Genomic DNA, 20,806 nt, shown 5'->3' with positions numbered 1-20,806 from the left:
AATATTATGAATGATAAGAGGATCTTCTCGCCTCTGCTATTGAACTGTTGCCACCGGGCTGTCTGTATTTTTTACCCCGTTGTAGATTTAAATGGTCTTTCCTCAAGCAATTAAATTTTTGATAACTGATGATGTTCGTCATTCTTTTTTTTTATTTCTTTTTTTTATTTCTATTGTAAATGTTTAACTATGCATATTATATAAATATATATATATATATATTTCACACACTGAAACGCTTGCGAAACACACTGAAACACTTGCGACACACACTGAAACACTTGCGACACACACTGAAACACTTGCGACACACACTGAAACACTTGCGAAACACACTGAAACACTTGCGAAACACACTGAAACACTTGCGAAACACACTGAAACACTTGCGAAACACACTGAAACACTTGCGACACACACTGAAACACTTGCGACACACACTGAAACACTTGCGACACACACTGAAACACTTGCGAAACACACTGAAACACTTGCGACACACTCTGAAACACTTGCGAAACACACACTGAAACACTTGCGACACACACTGAAACACTTGCAACACACTGAAACACTTGCGACACACTCTGAAACACTTGCGAAACACACACTGAAACACTTGCGACACACACTGAAACACTTGCGACACACTGAAACACTTGCGAAACAAACTGAAACACTTGCGACACACACTGAAACACTTGCCTCACACACTGAAACACTTGCGACACACACTGAAACACTTGCGACACACACTGAAACACTTGCGACACACACGGCTGAACGCGTCTACTCCACACTCACTTACAAACATTTTTTCGCCTATCGTGCGTCTACTCTACACCCGTACCACTAAAAACGGATTATATCCAAGACTTCAGTCATAAAATAGTATTAATATCGACAGCATCACTGGTAGCGCCGTTGCTAACGAACTGTCCATCTGTTAAAATGGCGAATATATCAGATGTAAGTAGTCTACCTTTTGGTGCAGGTGAGGACACATTTGAGCTGCACGCGGTGCAGTCTGAACTGGAAGCTGTTGAGAAACAGATCCATGACCTTTTAGTGAGACAGGCCGAGCTGCTAGACCGGCGTTTAGCTCTAGAAACATCACGCGCCGATGCACACAAATCAGTGATTAACGTTACTAACCCGCTGACTCCGACCTCGTCTACTCCGTGCGTTTCTCAGCATCGGTCCCGAGCGCCGAGGTCGCGATCAGCCATGGTCTCGTTCACTCCGGCTCCAACACGCCACCACAAAGCCTGGGTGGTCCCGCAGCGGAAGGCGCAGGTCAGGTCTAGACCAAGAATCTCTCCGCCCTTCCCGGTTTTCGAGATATCCACCCAAAACCGCTTCTCCCCTCTACGCGAAACAGAACGCGATGCTGTGATCATCGGCGATTCCATCGTTCGGCACGTGCACGCTACATTAGGTAAAAGTAAGGTGCACAGTCACTGTTTTCCTGGTGCTCGTGTTTCTGAAATTGCTGCTTGCGTTCCCGAGATTCTGAACGATAACGAGTGCGTTGGAACTGTGGTCCTGCACGCGGGAGTGAACGACATCAGACTGCGCCAGACGGAGGTTCTGAAAAAAGACTTCAGGAATCTGATCGATACGGTACGCAGCACATCGCCTGAAACAACTATCATTGTGTCAGGACTGCTTCCCACGTACCGATTAGGACATGAAAAGTTTAGTAGATTATTCGCGCTAAATGAATGGTTAATGTTATGGTGCACTGAGCAGAAACTGCTCTTTGTAAATAATTGGAATCTGTTTTGGGAGCGTCCTAGGCTTTTCCGTGCTGATTGGTTTACACCCAAGTAGAATCGGAGCAGATCTTCTGTGAGATAACATCTCCAAAATGTTAAATACCTTTTGACTAGTAACCAAAAGTCCAAATCATAGTTTCTGCTGCACCAATTTAACTGATAAAAATACTAGTGTAGAACATTGCATAGAAACTGTGTCTATTCCTCGTTTAGTGAGATCAAATAATAAATCTACTGCAGGGTCTAGGAAAAATCTAATTGTTATTAAAACAGAAAATGTTGCTATTAGTAAACAAAAACAATTTCTAAAGCTAGGTCTTCTAAACATTAGATCACTCACACCTAAGGCAGTTATTGAATGAAATAGTCACAGATAATAGCTTAGATGTACTTTGCCTTACTGAAACCTGGCTTAAACCAAATGATTATTTCGGTCTAAATGAGTCTACTCCATCAGGATACTCCTATAAGCATGAGCCCCATCTGATTGGTCGTGGCGGCGGTGTTGCAACGATCTATAAATATATTCTTAATGTTACTCAGAAAACGGGTTATAAGTTTATTTCGTTTAAAGTACTTGTACTAAATGTTACGCTCTTAGATGTTAGAAAAACATCCCTATTATCTCTAGCCTTGGCTACCGTATATAGACCGCCTGGGCCTTACGCTGAATTCCTAAAAGAGTTTGCAGATTTTCTCTCAGACCTATTAGTCAATGTCGATAAAGCATTAATTGTTGGAGATTTTAATATACACGTAGATAATCAAAATGATGCGTTAGGGGCTACGTTTACAGATTTATTAAACTCCTTTGGGGTCAAGCAAAACGTTACCGGAACATCTCATCGTTTTAATCATACACTCGATCTAATTATATCACATGGAACCGATCCAAGCAATATATATATAATTCCACAAAGTGATGATGTCACTGACCATTACATGGTAACTTGCATATTAACTACCCCTATAATATATCATGCTGCGCCGCGTTATCGACCAGGCAGAACAATCCTTCCATCCACCATAGATAATTTTTCAAATAGCTTATCTGATCTGTCTCTGCTGCTCAGTGAACCCAAACAAACAGATGAACTAGAGGAACTAACCAGCACTATGAGCAACATTCTCTCTGGAAAATTAGATATTATTGCACCCATTAAATTAAAAAAGGTCAGAGAGAAAAGTAAAGCACCATGGTATAATAATACTAGGCATGTTTTAAAGAGAGAAACCCGTAATTTAGAGCGTAAATGCAAACAAACTAATTTGGAGGTCTTTAGAATCGCGTGGAAAGACAGTATGTCACGTTATAAAAAGGCCCTAAAAGCGGCCAGGACAGAGCACCTCCGCAAACTAATAGAAAACAATCAAAACAATCTTAGGTTTTTATTTAACACCGTGGCTAGACTAACAAATAAACCTAAACAAAATATTCCGTTACAGTTTAGTAGTAATGATTTCATGAAGTTTTTCACTGAGAAAATAGAAAACATCAGAACCACAATTGTAAACGTTCAATCTTCGATCGCGCCTTATAATTCAGCCTCAATTATCACCCCGCAAGAACAATTACAGTGCTTTACAACTATAGAACAAATAGAGTTAAATAAACTTATCACTTCATCTAAAACAACAACATGTTCATTAGATCCTATACCCACTAAACTACTGAAAGAAGTGCTACCGATAGTGGTAGAGCCTCTTCTCAATATTATTAACTCATCTTTATCTTTAGGTCATGTTCCAAGAACATTTAAATTGGCAATTTTAAAACCTCTCATTAAGAAACCACAATTAGACCCGCATAACCTAGCAAATTATAGACCTATTTCAAATCTTCCTTTTATGTCTAAAATACTGGAAAAAGTTGTGTCCGCTCAACTGGGTTCTTTCCTGCAAGAAAACGATATCTATGAAAAGTTTCAGTCTGGATTCAGGCCGCACCATAGCACTGAAACTGCGCTCGTTAAAATCACAAACGATTTACTCTTAGCTTCTGACCAAGGCTGTATCTCAATACTAGTTTTACTTGATCTTAGTGCTGCGTTCGATACTATAGATCACACAATACTCTTAGATCGACTACAAAATTATACTGGTGTTCAAGGACAAGCATTAAGCTGGTTCAGATCATACCTATCTGACCGCTACCATTTTGTCTATTTAAATGGAGAAAAATCGATCATAACTCCAGTAAACTATGGAGTGCCGCAGGGATCTGTGTTAGGCCCTCTATTATTCTCAATATATATGCTGCCACTTGGAAATATTATAAGGAAACATGGAATTAGTTTCCATTGTTATGCTGATGACACTCAAATCTATATTTCATCACGGCCGGATGAAAACGCTAAATTATCCAAATTGACAGAGTGCGTTAAAGATATAAAAGATTGGATGACGCTCAATTTTCTTTTATTAAATCCAGACAAGACAGAAGTAATACTTATCGGTTCAAAAAACCGCCTACAAAACCTCGCTCACTACAACTTTAACATAGTAGGATGTCCTGTTACTTTATCCTCTACAGTAAAAGACCTGGGCTGCGTTCTCCGATAACGTTGTCTCTTAGCGCGCTACGAAGACTCAAAAGGTACACCTTAACTACAGGTATACCTTTCCTACGTGTGTTCTCCGAACTATACCTTAGGATGTTGCTTAAGGTAAACCTTCTTAACCTGTTAACCGTTGCCAGAGCGCGGGCGCACTGAAGCGGTTTTATTTATATATAGTTCAAAGTTACTATCAGATTTAATGTTATACCTTGACAAACTATACATCATTAAAAAGATATAAGACTCAAGTTTCAGAATTTGACCACTATTGTATTCTGAGAAACTTATAGCGACAGTTATTTCTTAATTTGTGTCAGGAGTTATGAAATGAAAAAATGAGTCGATACCTTTGATATGAATTATGCGCGTCAGCCGCTTTCATTCATAAAAAAACTCCCATGCCGTCGTCATGACAGCGATACACAAAACAACGTCCTTCTAGGCTTTAGCTCAAAAATGTGCAGATTTGGAGAAATATTGATATATTCTCATAGGTTTACATCAGATTTCTATAGACAGGAATAATATTTATTGAATTTATACCCAAATGCGTCGATGTAATCATTATGAGCGTTTGCATACTCTGTTAATGTGTTTTCAATTCATACCAATAGCCTGAGGGCGCCCTCGCCGCCCTGTGCACAGTATTAGAACATGAAGAAGTGCCATAATCATGTGACAATCCAGGAAGCCTTGAACACACACACAGCTAACAAGAGATCGCGCTGTAACTATGGCTGTAACATGCAGATACAGACATTTTGAAGACAATAAACATGTTTGCTATGATATTTGAGTTACCTGTGTTTTTCAATCCATGCCAGGTATTTCCATAATAATAGATTATATTTATAATGTAATGCTAATCTATATAGAATCGTTGTGCAGAACACTATCCAATAGTATATTTTCTGTCTGATTTTTTATCTGAAGCCAAATTAGATCACAGAAAATTATTTAAAATACTCGATTTGCTTTATAAAGTAAGTTTATAAGCACAAACATGGTTTTAATCTCATAAATTGTCGTGTATTGATGGTGTGCTAAGCTAACATGCTAGCTAGCCCTAGGTGCACCTGCCACCTAGAAGTTATATTTTTATTATTTTTTGAATGCTTACTGAAATGTTTCTTTATTCAAGAAATGCATTAGATACAGTTTAAAATGTAAGGGTGAACTTTGAGAAAATAAATTAGGGACTGAAACCATATGAATAGCCTGTGAATAGCCAGTCGTTAGTAACTATAATGCAGACAAAAGAAATGCATATTTACAGCCATAACCAGGCTGGAGAGGTGTGAATGTGTGCAGGGGGAGACTGAGACTGAATGGGGCTCGTTTGCACCACAAAACAATAAAGACAATATACTGGATAGATGGTTAGAAGATGGCAATAAACATCAGAAGCATCTTAGCGTCAAATCAAAATAAAGTCACATGACATGGTCTTGAAAAACATTTCACTAAATACAGAGTTTTGACTTATTATCTTAAGATTTTAAACATAAAATGTTTAGACATGTGGCATTAGCTGTAGTGCATTTCTAGATTGCTCCAGTGCCAACTTCAATTTTATTTTCATGAGGATATTTCATAAAAAATTTTTTTTTTTAATAACTTTACAAAACTTTGAAGCTATTTATAAAAAATTCTGTCATTATGACAATAATTAATTCTACATTTACAATAAACTGCCAGGTGTCAGCTTTCAAATGAGATCATACTTGTGCTTTTAGTACAAAGGGTTCATGAACTGTATCTGTTTCAGTTTGGGTATGTCATTTCTTGGGATTTTTCAAAAGTGGGGTTGCAGCTTAACAGGTTAAACCAGGTACTGGTAGCTTTGGCAGTGTGGGCAGGTGCCAAGTCCTGTTGGAAAATGAAATCTGCATCTCCATAAAGTTGGTCAGCAGCAGGAAGCATGAAGTGCTCTAAAACTTCTTGGTAGACAGCTGCGTTGACCTTGGACCTCAGAAAGTACAGTGGACCAACACCAGCCGATGACATGGCTCCCCAAACCAACACAGACTGTGGAAACTTCACACTGGTCTTCAAGCATCTTGGATTGTGTGCCTCTCCATTCTTCCTCCAGATTCTGGGACCTTGGTTTCCAAATGAGATGCAAAATTTGCTCTCATCAGAAAAGAGGACTTTGGTCCACTGTGCACTTCATGCTTCCTTCATTTTCCAGCAGGATTTGCACCGGGCCCACACTGCCAAAAGAACCAAAACCTGGTTCAGTGACCATGGTATCACTGTGTAATTACTGTGTGATTTTGATTTTGTGGGTTTCATAAGCTGTAAGCCATAATCATCAACATTATAACAAATAAAGGCTTGAAATATCTCACTTTGCATGTAATGAGTCTATATAATATATTAGTTTAACCTGTTAAGTTGAATTCTTGAAATAAATCAAATTTTTGATGATATTCTAATTATATGACCAGCACCTGTAAAGGCTATATACACACCAGAGCATGTGAGCGGAGTGGAGCGGTGAGAATCTCTGCTCATCGCTCACGGAACTGTTCACCCCTCTGCTCCCCCGCTCAAAGCTACATCAGGCTGCTCCGCTCATTATCGCTCAGCGCTCAACGAGGTTTGCTTCGCGCTCCACTCAAATCGCCCCCCGCTCGCTCCAAAAAAGGAAAAAAATCTACATGTATATCACTTTTAGCTTAGACCACAGCCTTACCTCCTACAGAACTAATGAGCAACAACAAAATGTTTCAAATAGAAATGTTTTATTTCAAATTACAGGCTTCTGGTAAGAAGGAATATAGCCTACACAAAAAGTTCTGTAAAATTAAACGAATAAATGGGCCTAATAATATTATAATATTATTTATATATAAAAAATAAATAATATTTTTATATATAAAAAGTATATAAACAAAAATATACATTTTTTAAAAGTAAAGTAACTATAAGGCCAGAATTTTGATAAGTGAACTTTTGCGCAACGCGCACGATTAAAATTTAAATTGGCTTCCATATACACAAACTGCTGTGAAATTAAACGAATAAATGGGCCTAAAAATATAAATATTATTACGGACGACACAAATTCGTCTAAATAAAACAAACCATTAGGTTTACTTGAATGAAAAAATGAATTTGTTTGAATATTAGGCCTACGCTATATTTAATTTACACTTTGTTACAAGTTACTGTATTCAATTTGCTAACCTTTTGTTTTCTTCCCAGCGTGTTCGCATAGCTCACGTTCATGTTTTCAAGAGATGTGTCTTTTGAGAGTCCAAAATTAATCTTTGCTGACTGAAACGATGTCTCCACATTCGTTTTCTTGTACAACATTATCATTGTTAGTTAGTTATATGAATAGTACACCTGACCTGTATGACTTCTCATTTTCCTTTTTGAAGTAGCCTACTTTTTGAACTCCATTATTGAGCCGAGTTTTGACTGAAAATAGTCTACTATTGATGACTGTGCAAGACAGATGGATCCTGGTTTAGGTTTGACTGAGCATGCTTCAGACTCGTGGTGTGACCAGAGCGAAATTGGAGCAGGAAATAAGGCGACGCTCCGTCCTTTTAAAAATGACGCTCTGCGCTCTGTCCAAGATCCGCCCGCTCCCGCTCCCCGCTCCACTCCGCTCACATGCTCTGATACACACACATATATATATTATTCTTTTTTTCTTTTTTTTAGATAAAGATTAATGCAAAGAAATGTGCATATGACACTCACCTGAAGATTGTATGGGGCCAATAGCGTCACTGGCTTCACTCACTCCCACTTTACCCACTATCCTGTAGCGGATCGAGTACTGCTTTCCAAACTCCAATCCAGTCAGAGTAAAGTCTTCCTCAGCGGTATTTATAATAATCCACTGTTCCTCAGCGCCAGAATCTGCTTTCACCTGCTGGTACTCCACTCTGAACTGCACAGTTTCTCCAGTTGGGGACTTCTGCAGTTTCAGGGTCACACCGCGCTCCAGGACCTTCTTCACTTCTGGTGGAGGAGGCTTCGACACGGGCTGGAACTGTGTGTCTGTCAGCTTCCCTGATTCATACAGATAGATAGAGGAGCCAGGACTGGAGGGATCAGAGATGGCAGAAATAATGAATCGATATCTCTTTTCATCTTTATTAGCCTCTGAAAAACTTCTAAAAAGAGATAAGTTCTTTCTTATCTTTGAGGTGACATCAGGATCGTTGAACCACTCTTCTGATACTAACGTGCTAGAATTGTGTTTCATTCCCACATCTAGCTCTTTAAACTCATGAGATTCCACAAACTTCTTCATGTCTGAAAGATACGGGTCTTCATACTTCAGAGATGTGATGGTCAAGCACACCACAAAATCAATATCAGGATTAAAGAGGATGGTGTTGAGACGGTTTGAGTCTTCAGTATTGATTCCCTTCAGCACCTTGGTTTGAGAACTCAAGATGTTAAGTTCAGTCTTTGCATGATCTAACCACTGGTTAAGCATGCCAGTATTAGAGGGGGAGCTGCAGGGGCGTAGTTTGTGGGGGGGATGGGGGGGAGATAACCCCCCCAATATTTAAATCTATGCATTACAACCCCCCCAATATTTATAACATGATCACAATATCAGGAGGCATACCCAAACTTCAACCCCCCCAATGTTCAAACCAAATCTACGCCCTTGGGGAGCTGTAATGTATCTTCAGGATGTCTTCCAATGAATGTTGCTCCATCTCTCCTCCTCGTATAGCAGGCAAGACCTTGGCCACTTCTTTCAGGAGCACAGTTTCATAAATGCTAAGAAACCCCTGAAATAAACGGAGCCTATCTTTGATGTCTTTGAAAACATTTACCATCGGTTTACTAGACAGGTCTTTGCATGTCCTCTGTACTTCTCCCAGCCCCTCTATTATTTTTTTCAGTGTTGGAAACCAGACGTGTGGTAATTTCTCTCTCCAACTGAGCAGCTTTTGTATCCAGTAGAGAAAGAGGATAGAGCCAGACTTTTATTGGAACTGCATTATCTGGATTCTCCTTCAGTATAGTGGGGAGCTTCTTGTACACCTCTAGGGCCTCCATGTAAGTGGTGGGGTTCTGATCAAGGCGGACGTCACCATAAAATGTGCAGGAGATATTCTCAGCCACTTTCTTTTGAGTATCTGTCATTTCTAAAGCTCCTTTTCCCTCAATAGAAAATGGTGGAATCTTTTTGACCATGATATTTAGTTCTCCCTCTATCTCCTGCTTGTCTTCGTCTTCTGTAAATGTCCGATCAAACACCATGACGGCCTGAGCTCCGTACAGTACAGCCGTGACCACATGAGTTGCAGTTTTCTGGTCAAAGACCTGAGGGTAGGTGATCTGACCCAGATGGCTCATAGTGAGCTGGTCAAATCTTGTGGTTTCACTGTAATTCATTGTTACTCTGGACTGTTGGTTTGAGGATTTGGTGTCACACAGGAACTTGGCAGATCCTCCCACCTCCACCAGCCCTCCCAAGAAGCTGGCCTTCAGGGAAGCACTTACATCCAGGAGACTGGACTTACTAGAGAGAGAGTCGGAGATACTGAACTTCAAATCTGTCATGGGCTTTGGACAACTGTCCAAATCTTCATTCAGTGACTTCTTATCCCACAGAGTGACACCTGAAATGAGACATGGCTTTAACAGTTCAGTTAAGTCGCCTTTATTTATATAGCACTTTTTACAATACAGATTGTTTCAGCTTTACAGTGATAACAGGAAAATAATGCAACAAAGTTTGTTTCTAGAAGAAAATAGCACCATCATCCATCTTAAGTAAGTTCAGTGATGGTTCATTTTTGTTGTAAAAAAAATATTAATTTAATTCATTTATATATATATATATATATATTAGGGGTGTAACGATATTCAAACCGAACCGAAAAACCGCGATACAACAGCCACGGTTCGAACCGCGATACTCTCATGTCGAACCGAACGCGCCCCGCCCCCTGCTGCCCCGGCCCAACTCTCACATCACTTTGTCACAAAAATATTTTTTTCTTCCTTGACATTTGATTAAATAGTTATTAATGAGTACACTTTTAACAACTAATAAGAGCTGTAGTTTTACTAAATATTATTATAATATTATTTACTAAATAAAGTGCATGTCAAGATTTGGGTGATCGATCACGCTCGGGAGTTTACATACGCACTTCAGGATGGCAACTCCGCGGCATATTGAGATTGAAGACCCTCCGGTCACAACCACTGACTGATACAACAGCAACAGCAGCAGCAGTGCTTATCACGACACTTGAGAATGATCACCGACACCTGTCATCATCCAATATGATGACATATCACAGCTTTTTTTAATCATCGTTTTGAGACAAATCATTGTTTGTTTTGCGAACATAATCCTCTGCCGTCTCGTCGCTTCCGCTTCAAGCCGGACTCGTCTCGCCGCTCTCGCGCTAACGGTAATTCCTTTTCACTGTCCACGTTTTGATTTCGGCAAATCAATTTTGGCGAATGCAAACAATGTGATTATTGTTCAACATTCCAGCCACGCAAGAAAACATGTAATCTACCTGAGCGAATAATATGCTCACAAAACATTTCTGATTATTATTAATGTTTAAAACTGTTTTGTTTTTTTGCCCCAGGATTCTTTGAAGAATGTATAAAGATCTTAAGAGATTTATTTGAAATAGAAAGCTTGTGTAACACTATAAATGTACTGTCACTTTTGATTAATGTAAAGCATCCTTGCTGAATAAAAGTAGTCAATTACTTTCTTTAATTTCTTTCCCAAAAAAATAATCTTACTAACCTCAAACTTTTGAACTGTAGGCCTATGTATAATGTTAAAAAAGCTTTCTATTTCAGATAAATGCTGTTATTTTGAATGGTGGTTTGTTTGTAATGTGACATTTTGTTTGTATGACATTACAATTATTTTTAGAATTAAATTGTAACCTACATAAATAGGTTAAGCAATACAAATGTGTTTGTCTGATAACCTTTTAAACATACTTAACTGTCTGCAGACACTGAAATGATGTACATTGTGCGATACAGTACAAATATTTTGAGGGTCCCTTGTTTTCCTATAAAGAACCATGATTGTCCTGCATTTTACTTTTCTGAAGTTGGCAACCCTACTCAGGTGTGCAGTTTATTTCTGACTAGTCAGTGGAGGCATTTATTTCATTTTAGTTAACTCAGGTGTGCTAACTGCTCTAAAGAAAACATGAAAGCTGCTGTATAAAGTAAAGTTAATAAAGTTAAAGTTAATAAGTTAAATTATTTTTGTTGTTGTTTTTATTAAGTTAAAAGCTAATCTAGTGTTATTATTGCTGGTTGCCTGCCATGAACCCTGCCCCCACAGCAAACAGAACCGAACCGAACCGAACCGTGGCTCCAAAACCGTGATATGAACCGAACCGTGGCATTGGTGTATCGTTACACCCCTAATTAATATATATATATATATATATATATATATATATATATATATATATATATATATTAGTGGTGGGCCGTTATCGGCGTTAACGTGCTGCGTTAACGCGAGACTCTTATCGGGCGCTAAAAAAAAATATAGCCGTTAACCTGTTAACCTTTGCCAGTGCGCCCGCGCACTGAAGCGTTTTTTTTTTTATTCAGTTCAAATTTACTATCAGATTTAATGTTATGCCTTGACAAACTATACATCATTAAAAAGATATAATACTCAAGTTTCAGTATTTGACCACTATTGTATTCTGAGAAACTTATAGCGACAGTTATTTCTAAATTTCTGTCAGGAGTTATGAAATGAAAAAATGAGTCGATACCTTTAATATGAATTATGCGCGTCAGCCGCTTTCATTCATAAAAAAACTCCCGTGCTGTCGTCATGACAGCGATACACAAAACAACGTCCCTCAGGGCTTTTAGCTCAAAAATGTGCAGATTTGGAGAAATATTGATAGATTCTCATAGGTTTACATCAGATTTCTATTGACAGGAATAATATTTATTGAATTTATACCCAAATGCGTCGATGTAATCTTTATGAGCGTTTGGCACTCTCATTTACTGGGTTTTCAATTCATACCAGAAGCCTGAGGGCGCTATAAGCACAATAATAACCCATATATGGGACATGAAGAAGAGCCATAATCATGTGACATTCCAGGACGTCACTGATACCAGAGATACACACAAAGCTAACAAGAGATAGCGCTGTATCATGCAGATACAGATATTTTGAAGACAATAAACATGATTGCAATGATATTCGAGTTACCTGTGTTTTTCAAGCCATGCCAGGTATTTTAATAATAATAGATTATATGTATAATGTAATGCTAATCTATAGACCATCATTGTGCAGAATATGATCAAATAGTATATTTTCTGTCAGATTTTTTTTTATCTGATGTCAAATTAGATCACAGAAGATTATTTAAAACACTTCACTTGCGTTTTAAAGTAAGTTTGAAGCACAAACATGGTTTTAATCTCATAAATTGTCATGTATTGATGGTGTGCTAAGCTAACATGCTAGCTAGCTCTTGGTGCTTCTATCTTGAAAAAAATGAACTAAATACAGAGTTTTAGACTTATCATCTTCAGATTTTAAACATAAAATGTTTAGACATGTGGCTTTAGCTGTAGTGCATTTCTAGATTGCTACAGGGTCAACTTCAATTTTATTTTCATGAAGATGTTTCATAAAAATAAATTTCTAATAACTTTACAAAACTTTAAAGCTATTTATAAAAAAAAAATTCATTATGACAATAATTAATTCTACATTTACAATAAACTGCCAGGTGTCAGCTTTCAAATGAGATCATACTTGTGCTTTTAGTGCAAAGGGTTCATGAACTGTATCTGTTTCAGTGTGGGTATGTCATTTCTGGGGATTTTTCAAAAGTGGGCTTGCAGCTTAACAGGTTAATCTATTCTCAAAGTTGGGTTGGGAGCTGGCTCTATACTACACAAGCTATGATGACGCAATCTACCCGCGGCCGCGAGGTACACCCAGCTGCAACGCATCATATTCGTCGTCATCTTAAGTAAACACGGCTGAAAGTGAAAGCTGGTGAAAAAGATCGGTGCAACATTCATTATTTGGACTTGGTTTGGATTTAAGCCGTCCGACGAGCAGCAGCAAACTATATAGAGAGAGTGTGTGGGGTAACAGTTCGGTAAGTTAACACACGACTAATCCGTTCTACCACCTCACATTCAAAACGAAACATATCACTGAATACCAGCGCGCGCGTATTATTCCAATTATATCTTAGTGGTGTAGCACATAATCTCTGTCTGCGCCCGATTTTAAGAATCGTTGTTGTGTTTCTTTTTAACTGAAAAGACATCAGTTAGACAATATTCTAATTTTAAATTTGGGGTTTCATAAGCTCCAAGCCATAATAAACATTAGACATACTTAAGTCTCTGCAGCTAGTGTACTTAAATTTTATTTATCTGCAAAATTATGTTGTATACTTACAGTTTTGCAAAATATATGTTCTCAAAACTACATACACCCTTTAAAAAAAACAAAACATTTAGCAGTTGTTTAGCAGGGTCTGTGTAACCTGTTCTGAAATGGTTTTATTATAATATATATCATTATCGCAAGAGGCTGCAATGTATATCACAATATGGATTTTAGGCCATATCGCCCATCCCTAATTGATAACCTATAGTAGTTGATAATAACATAGGCCTACCTAATGTTGTCTACGGACGGTAACAGTACAGTAGTAACCTTTTACAGTCTATGAGTAGAACAGCTTTCTTAAGCAGTTTGTGATGCATTTTGGAAACAGGAGATGAGCCCCTGGTCTAATGCGCCACCTGGCTTGAGAAACCCGTTCTCAAAGACTTACTTTTATAGTCATTATTTGGGTAGCACACATATTCTGAATGCTTTTGGCAGAATTCAAATGAGCCATTTTAATCTAGATTAAAAAAATGAATCTATGCCCACCTCTAATATATATATATATATATATATATATATATATATATATATATATATATATATACAGGTGCTGGTCATATAATTAAAATATCATCAAAAAGTTGATTTATTTCAGTAATTCCATTAAAAAAGTGAAACTTGTATATTATACAGTATAGACTCATTACATGCAAAGTGAGATATCTCAAGCCTTTATTTGTTCTAATTTTGATGATTATGGCTTACAGCTTGTGAAAACCACAAAATCAAAATCTCAGAAAATTAGAATATTACATGAAATCACACAGTAATTACACAGTGATACCATGGTCATTGAACCAGGTTTTGGTTCTTTTGGCAGTGTGGGCCGGTGCAAATCCTGCTGGAAAATGAAGTTAGCATCTCCATAAAGCTTGTCTGCTGAAGGAAGCATGAAGTGCTCTGGAAATGTCCTGGTAGACGACTGCGTTGAGTGGACAGCACAGTGGACCAACACCAGCCGATGACATGGCTCCCCAAACCAACACAGACTGTGGAAACTTCACACTGGACTTCAAGCATCTTGGATTGTGTGCCTCTCCATTCTTCCTCCAGACTCTGGGACCTTGGTTTCCAAATGGGATGCAAAATTTGCTCTCATCAGAAAAGAGGACTTTGGTCCACTGTGCTTTATTAAATCCAGAGTCAACGCAGCCGTCTACCAGGACATTTTCAGAGCACTTCATGCTTCCTTCATTTTCCAGCAGGATTTGCACCTGCCCACACTGCCAAAAGAACCAAAACCTGCTTCAATGACCATGGTATCACTGTGTAATTACTGTGTGATTTCATGTAATATTCTAATTTTCTGAGATTTTGATTTTGTGGTTTTCACAAGCTGTAAGCCATAATCATCAAAATTATAACAAATAAAAGCTTGAGATATCTCACTTTGCATGTAATGAATCTATATAATATACAAGTTTCACTTTTTTAACAGAATTACTGAAATAAATCAACTTTTTGATGATATTCTAATTATATGACCAGCACAGTATATACTACGGTGGCCCAGTAGTGCACAACACAACGAAATGTAAAAAGGAAACATAAGTTCACAACACAACGAAATAAAGCCACAACACAACGGAAACAAGCCACAACACAACGGAAAATCCACAACACACCGAAATAAAGCCACAACACAACGGAAACAAGCCACAACACAACGAAAAATCCACAACACAACGAAATAAAGCCACAACACAACGGAAATAAGCCACAACACAACGGAAAATCTACAACACAACGAAATAAAGCCACAACACAACGGAAATGCTCCCGACCACTTGAGGGCTCTCGGAGCCCAGTAAAGTTAGTTTTCCAAGTCATTGTTCTATAGAGTCAGCAGTCTTAATATATAAATACCACGATAAGTTTTAACAGTGTATATCAACATTACTTCAAAATAACCTACATGAATTATAGCTGCGTATTTGATTTATACTCGAGAATGCTTGGACGCGCTACCACAGCGCATGATCGTCAGGGAACGTCTGGCAATTCCACCAAGTGGTTAAAACGTATAATTTATTATAATATAATTTGATGAATAAAAATAAAAACCATTTGGTGAAATTGGAAGGAATTGGCACAATTCCACATATAATAAGTCAGTCTGGTCACTAGGAACATGATAAAAGAAAAAAAAAACTTTTACAGAAATTTCCTAAAAAAAAAAAATGTTAATTACTGTAAATACATGAAGGGTATTGGAAAAAAGTCATTATTAAGTCATTATAAAAGTCTTATTAAGTCAGTCTACTATCAAATACAATCAAGCTTTGGATTTTGAACATGTCTGTTTTTGAATGTTAAAAGTAATTTTAATTAAAACAAATTATACGTTTTAACAACTTGGAGGAATTGGCAGACGTTCCCTCAGGGATAATGCGCCGTGGTAGCGCGTCAAAGCATTCTAGAGTATAAATATGCAGCTATAATGCACGTAGGTGATTTTGAATTAATAAATGTCGATAAACAATGGTTAGCTACATACTGTTAAAACTAATCGTGGTGTTGATATATTTTTATAGACTGCTGACTCTCTAATGAACAATGGCTTGGAAAACTAACTTTACTGGGCTCCGAGAGCCCTCTAGTGGTCGGGAGCATTTCCGTTGTGTTGTGGCTTTATTTCGTTGTGTTGTAGATTTTCCGTTGTGTTGTGGCTTTATTTCGTTGTGTTGTGGATTTTCCGTTGTGTTGTGGCTTGTTTCCGTTGTGTTGTGGCTTAATTTCGTTGTGTTGTGAACTTATGTTTGCTTTTTACATTTCGTTGTGTTGTGCACTACTGGGCCACCGTAATATACATATACTGAATATATAGCCGCTCTGGAAAAAAATGTGACGCCATCGTCCAGCTCAGTTCAGTTCTCATATCGTCGCTGCCCGATGAAACTCACGTATGTCCAAAACGGTTACTTTTCAGGAAGTGAAAAAAACATCGTATTTCAAAAGCAGTTGAATGTAGCGTTGTCATACTTGGTACGGCATCTTTGAATGTAACCATATTCTTGCCAGTGTAATGATATAATCCACATTTGACCAAAATTGAGTTTAAATGGACATACGTGTATATTTTACAGTAACGGTGGTCGATACGCGTTCTTCCGATCATTACTGAATGGCCAAGTCGCGTTTCATATTGACAGATGAATACGCTCAGTTTATTAAATAGCCTACGTCTTAGTTTATTAAATACGCTTAGTTTATTTAATATTAATTATAAATGTATTAAATGTCTCTTGCAAACTATGAAGGGACAATGAATCACTACACTGGCATGGTAATGCTAGACAGATACTTTGTTTGCACAGTCCTACCGTAATTTTGTCACTCCTAGACGTACGTCTGGCGTCAGGGGGGAAACGTTTACCTCGATGAAGGAAAGTCATTGTCTCACCAGGCTATGTTTATTTGGCAATGTATTGCAGAAAAGAAAAGTGAAAATGAAGATGCAGTTCCAGTAAACTCCAGTTACCAGTTCATGTTTATTCTTCAGGTGATTCAAGCAATACCAACTAATCAGACTCAATACTGACATTACAGGTGGAATTATAAAATAGCAAGAGGCATTAAAGGGATAGTTCACCCAAAAATGAAAATTCTGTCATAATTTACTCACCCTCAAGTTGTTTCAAACCTGTATGAATTTCTTTTTTCTGCTGAACACAAAAGAAGATATTTTGAAAAATGTCTGTAACCAAACAGTTGATGGACCCCACTAACTTCCATAGTAGGAAAAAAAAATACTATGGAAGTCAATGGGGTCCGTCAACTGTTTGGTTACAGACATTTTTCAAAATATCTTTTCTTTTCAGAAAAAAGAAATTCATACAGGTTTGAAACAACTTGAGGGTGAGTAAATGATGACAGAATTTTCATTTTTGTGTGAACTATTCCTTTAATGCAAGATTTTAATCATGTCTTTCCGGTCAGAATTGGCTGATAGGAATTCCAAAAATTTCAACAGATAAGACCAAGTCATTTTAAAACATGCACATAAACAATTACATGACAATACACAATAAATAGAACATTTAATTAATAAATTAATCAGTAAGTCAGGACAGCTCATTCATCCAGGTAGTGAAATTGCATCACTCATGGTCAAGTGCATTGTAAAATGGATGAAAGTCCTTGGGTAAAACATGTTTCAGTTCTTGAAGGTGCTTGAACTTCAGGGCTTTAATTTTTGGGGCGGATGTATAGAGTGGGGCCACGATGACACACGTCTTCCTCAGGGATGGGGATGTGAAGGGTTGCCAGTTGTCAGAGTGTAGTAATTTAAACTCCATACTGCCATCCACATTGTATCTAATAGATAGATTAAAGAAAAGAAGGGGGGAGGGGTGTCGGGGAAGGTCACAGAGATAAGAGGGAACCAAAAGCATGTTTAGATTTATGAAACAAACTATTTTAATATGATATGGCTAATGTTTCATGTATTTGTGAAAAAGTGTGTTAAAAAAAAAAAAACACCTGACTGCTCGAAGGTCATGCACCGTAGGATCTCCAACTTTGCTACCAGGTCGGACTGACTTACAGATGTTGACTTTGCTGAAGTCTTGGAAAAAGCTGTAACCAACATACTTCACCTCGTATGGTTTTGGACTGGAACGAGCTCCTCGAATAACTGCAGCATACTCAGCTGGAACATGTATGTCACGGTTTCTCAACTTCCTCTCAATCACACTGTGCACAGAGTCACATTCCATTTGTGTGTGACCTCTTTCAAAGTACTTCTGTGTCACACGTTTCTTTTTCTCAGTAGCAAACTTTAAGAGGGCATTGCTCAGGATCAGATTTCGGTTTTGATAACCACACCCATCACTCCAAAGGATGAATTCATTGTAAGTGGGGTGTGCTTCAAGGTAATCCACAATGCAGGAGGCGAACTCGTTGGCAGAGACCCCAGCTTCACCCTCATGCCAAAGGTAATTTTTGCTTCATGTGATGCCATATTGTAGATGGTAAAATTATGGACACCAAGCTTCATTTTGTAGTACAGGGCAGACGCTTGAAGCTTTGGGCACAGGAGAAGGCCCTGCAGATCCATGCATGCAACCAAGGTGGTGTTGTTTGCAAGTTGTTTGTCCTTTACCTTTTCTGCTCGTGCGTCGTCCTTTTTAACACAGTGTTCCTCCCACACGGCAGCCTCGATGTTCCCGGCTTTGAAGGCACAGCAAGTGTCACACTGATCTTTTTTCGGATGGAACAGAGAAAGATTTAAATCGTTGAAGGTGTTAGTGAATACTTGCCGTGACAGAGGCTGGATGCTGTTGTCTGCACATGATTGCTTATACTGTGTGTGGAGATGACTGATGGACTTGAAGAAAGGCTCCAGGTACATCTTTGATGAGGAGGACCTGCAGTAGTGCGATGGAACTTTTGGCAGATCCAGAAGGAAGGTCTTTAGGAAGTCCTGCTCCTCTGTCCTTACACTCACTCTCGCCATCTTCTCAGGACTTTCCCCTCTTCGCCCAACCCACTTTAAAAAAGTCCACTGCTTGATGCCAAGTGTAGACAGGAACATCCTTTGACAAACTCTGAGCCTTTTACCATCTACACATAAACAACAAAAGAGAGATGCTGACCTCCGAGATTGAACCGCTTCTGTCCGGCGCCGCTTGACATCACTCACCTCCACCGATGTTTTCACATACATTCTCCTCTCTTTCCATTCCAATTTCCCCCAAAAATACTTGAAAATTTCCTCCCTCTTCCCTTCATCAATTTCGGAGCAGTGTAGTTTGCTCGATTTCTGGCAGGACACAGACTGGCACCGGCCGCCCATTTTTCTTTCTTTGATGACAAATTCATTTTTTTTCCGTCCAAGATAAGATTGGCCCCTCATTCTTTTCCTTTTCTGGATGTTACCCTTCCAATTGTCTGGGTTGGCCCTCTTCCTTGACCTTCCTCGATTATCAATGGCACCTTCATATGATTAAAATAAAAATAAAATAAAAATGATGTTCTACAAATGCACATTTCTCTTACATGGTTTCTTAGCATGTGGATATATGTGTGTGTGTGTGTCAGTGTGTAGGCATGCATTTAAGTTTGGCATTGCTGTTTGTGTGTGTGTGTGTGTGTGTGTGTGGCTGAGCCCACTAGTAGCTGACAGAGATGTAAAAATAATGACAATAAGTTACTCACCTTCATTGACAGGTGTGTAATCCGGCTCATTTTCTGGATCGTGTTCAAGTGAGTCTTAGAATAATAAAGAGGAACACATTTAGTACAACGGATGCACTGTTCACATCATTCAGATATAAGATTGCATTCATTTTGACTGGTAATAGATTAAATACGCTAGATTTGTAATTAGTAATGGGCTTTAGTCTTTAAGTCCTACTCAAAACTAATGTGAGGTGGAGGCTGTAGTATAGTTTAATCTGAGAAGAAGAAAAAGAAGAAGAATAATACTTACCCTCACTGGCAGCTATTTCGGAATGATTTTCTTTATCACTTTCCAGAGAATCTAACAACAATAAAGATAAAATGCATTTAGCACACTGAATAGCCTACAATGTTTGAATAATTAAGAACTGAGCTTGCATCAGTAGCTATGACCAGCAAATGTACAGTAACTATACATTTTGAATTCTCTGTGATTAAAGGGATAGTTCGCCCAAAAATGAATTTAAGCCATGATTTACTCACCCTCAAGCCGTTCGAGATGCATCTCTTTTCAGACGAACACATTTTCAGTTGTTTTAGAAAATGTCTTAGATCTTTCAGTGGTTATTATGTGAAGCAATGGGGTCCGGCTGCTTCAGGTCCGAAAATGTGCCTGCATCCTTCACAAAAGTAATCCAGGGGCTCCAGGGGGATAAACGAAGGCCTTCTGAGGATAGGTTTTGTCGTAAAAATATACATATTTAAAACTTTATAAACGAAAATAACTGGGCTACGTCCTACGTCATACGCCAGCATCCATCTCCAAATGAACGCGCGCCGACCACCGACCGCCACCGGAAGCCAGTTATTTTCGTTTATAAAGTTTTAAATATGTATATTTTTATGACAAA

General features: G+C 38.3%; 1 pseudogene across 1 annotated transcript in view; it reads right to left on the bottom strand.

Annotated features, from left to right (window-relative positions):
* The window catches only part of LOC308689357 (verrucotoxin subunit beta-like), a 40,017-nt pseudogene that overhangs the window by 17,457 nt on the left and 1,754 nt on the right, over positions 1 to 20,806 (bottom strand). Inside the window, exons 2-3 of the transcript in view lie at positions 8,975 to 9,942; positions 8,054 to 8,820 (exon numbers count right to left, since the gene is read on the bottom strand). The product of the transcript in view is annotated as a verrucotoxin subunit beta-like (transcript). The remainder of the gene's footprint in view (positions 1 to 8,053; positions 8,821 to 8,974; positions 9,943 to 20,806) is intronic.

Source organism: Scardinius erythrophthalmus (genome assembly GCF_964197995.2).
Source record: "Scardinius erythrophthalmus genome assembly, chromosome: 4".
NCBI classification, from domain to species: Eukaryota; Metazoa; Chordata; class Actinopteri; order Cypriniformes; family Leuciscidae; genus Scardinius; species Scardinius erythrophthalmus.
The sequence above is the reverse complement of the archived record's forward strand: the minus strand, read 5'-3'. Positions and strand labels throughout refer to the sequence as shown.